We start from the raw sequence: 2,911 nt of genomic DNA, 5'->3' as shown, positions 1-2,911 counted from the left end.
TCTCTCTCTCTCTCCTTCTCTCTCTCCCTTCCTCCTTCTCTCTCACCCTCTCTCTCTCGAAAACAAAAACTCTAACACTTTCTTCCTGCAGTTTATATCCAATCAAGAGCCAGTCTTTTAGGCTGTACCCCTAAACTCTATTTTTTAATCCATCTTATTCTTTTTTAGGATCATTGCCAAAAACCACTTCAAAGCATTTTTCCTTATACACACAGTGCACAATAGTCTCTTTGGCCTCCTCACCTCTGTTCTTTCCCTATTCCAAGCTATTTAGTAGACTGCCAGGGTCAGCTTCCTAAAGAGCAGCTTGCTCTCTAGCTCACAATTTTCAGTGGCTATTATCTACCACACTCAGGTCTTTATTGTGACATTCAAAGCCCTCCACACTCTGGCTTCAGACTTTTGGATTTCAGGGACTAGGAGAATTTCTAACAAAATGTAGACACAAACATAGCTTCTCCATTTTTCTTTTGCCAAGTATAGCACAGTGACATGAGCAGAGTTCACAGCAACCCCTCACTACAAGAGAGGAACTTAGAGGCTACAGACACAAAGTAGCTAAGAGTGTGGAATATTAATTACTCTTATTTGACTAGCACACATTATATCCATATATTGAAATACATAGAGAGCCTGAAAATGCAATTATTTGTGTTCATCTGAACTTAAAATTTTCAGGAAATAGGAATAGCAACTACCTTGATTTGATTATTACATATTATTCACATGGATTGAATGATCTTGTACCTGACAAATATGTACAATTAGTAGTAACTAATTCTTTTAAATATTATTGACCACAATTTTAAGTATTTTATTTATTATTTTACTTAGATGGTAAGGATTGAACCCAGTACTGAGTACATGCTAGACAAGTGATCTCCTGTAGAGCTACATTCTCAGCCCTCTTTTCATTCACCGAGTTGCCTAGGTTGGTGTGAACTCACTTTGCAGCTCAGGTAGCTTTGTGGATTTGTTTGCCTGTGTGTGATGCTGAGGATCAATCCCAGGTTCTAATGCATGCTAGGCAAGCACTCAACTGAAGAGTCACACCACTATCCAAACTTCTAAGAGTTTAAATAAGGACCAGAGAAAAGGTTATTTAAAAACCGTACTTTTAAATATAGTATTGAAAAGCTACCTTAAGTGTAGTATTGAAAAGCTACCTTAAGTGTAGTATTGAAAAACTGCCTTGTATATTGAAGCCAGGTATGGTGATGTATATCTCTAATCCCAACACGTAGGAGGCGGAGGCAAAAGATTACTGGCTTAAACACAGCCTGTTCTGTAAAACTCTGTCCAAAGTTTTGACATTAGAAGTTAACGAAGTGGAGATTGAGAGTATAAAGAACCCACGATGACCCTTCTGCTCCAGCCTTCCAAATGATGGGATGACAAGTATGACCCACCTCAGTCAGCTATCAAAGCATTGGACACACCATGGAAATCATGTCTGACAGACGTGAAGTCAGAGACTTGCCTATGTGAGTGCTTTTTGTTGTTTATGGCATATTTATGAGCTAGGATGAAGTCAGAGTCTTACACTGAAGGAAGAATTGGTCTAAAGTAGGATTGCACTGAGCCTTAGTCACATTCATTTTCCCATCTTAGATTTCCAGTTGCATATGCACCATTTTTCTTTACTCATGCCTCAAATTCTTAGTGTTCTACTACTGTCCAAGCTACATCTAGCAACGAACTCTTCTCTCTGCAGGTTGCTCAACACTGCCACATAGATTCCAAGTGATTCTCTACTTTTGCATCAAATTCCATGTATAGAAAAGTATATCTTGCTGGGCAGTGGTGGCGCACGCCTTAAATCCCAGCACTTGGGAGGCAGAGGCAGGTGGATTTCTGAGTTCAAGGCCAGCCTGGTCTACAGAGTGAGTTCCAGGACAGCCAGGGCTACACAGAGAAACCCTGTCTCGAAAAAAAACAAACAAAACAAAACAAAAAAACAACAAAAAAAGAAAAGTATATCTTTCCAGATGCACTATTTACAGAAGCAAATTTCCAAAATGTGAACTCCGCAAAACAGTCTTACTGTTTCTAAGAAGTCCCTGGGGTTGAGGACATCGTCCAGTGGTATTGAGTTTACCTAGTGTGTTAGAGACTTTAGGTTCTATTCCTGGGACTCTCAAAACAAAAACTAATGAGTCAAATACTCTGCTATGTTTTATGAATGTCATTTATTAGTAAAAACTACTAAAGTCAAAAGCTTTGACTAAGTAAAATGGTGAACTCCAGGTTCAGTGAGAGACCCTGTTTTAAAAAGTAAGGTGGAGAGAGATAGAGGAAGATATCCAACACCATCACACACACACACACACACACACACACAGAGAGAGAGAGAGAGAGAGAGAGAGAGAGAGAGAGAGAGATGTTATTTTTCCATAGTCTCCTTTGTTGTGCACAGTATTGCAGGGTTTTATTTAATATTAATGTGCAATTTGAGATAAATTCCATTGCCCAAGGTCTTATTGCATGAAGTAACATTTATATAGAAAATTGAATTAATGGTAATTTATCTGGTAAGCATTAGAGCTACAAAGCTTACCATGTAAGCTAATCTCTCTGCTTGGCTAGCAAGTCCCTGGGATCTACCTGTCTATGGACCCCAGGTACTAGCTAGCATTACAGGGCCTAACTGCCAAGCCTGGCTTTTATTGTTGGCTCCTTGAATCTGAGTTCACATCTTCATGCTTGTGTATTAAGCAATTTACCCACTGAACTATCTTTCCAGCCCTGACAGCAAACTTTAATACCCTTGTGGTGGTTTGAATGATTTGAATGAGAATGGCCCCACTGGCTCATATGTTTGAACACTTGGTACCCAGTTGGTGGAATTGTTTGGGGAGGATTAAGAGGTCCAGCTTTGTTAAAGGAGATGTTTTACTGGGGGATACTTTGA

At 39.4% G+C, this 2,911-nt stretch overlaps 1 protein-coding gene across 7 annotated transcripts in view; it reads right to left on the bottom strand.

Moving 5' to 3' along the window:
- The window catches only part of LOC116092562 (protein FAM122A-like), a 58,444-nt gene that overhangs the window by 50,756 nt on the left and 4,777 nt on the right, over window positions 1-2,911 (bottom strand). The gene's annotated exons all lie outside the window — the stretch shown is intronic.

This window comes from Mastomys coucha, chromosome X (assembly GCF_008632895.1).
Source record: "Mastomys coucha isolate ucsf_1 chromosome X, UCSF_Mcou_1, whole genome shotgun sequence".
NCBI lineage: Eukaryota > Metazoa > Chordata > Mammalia > Rodentia > Muridae > Mastomys > Mastomys coucha.
This window is presented reverse-complemented; position numbering and strand designations above follow the sequence as displayed.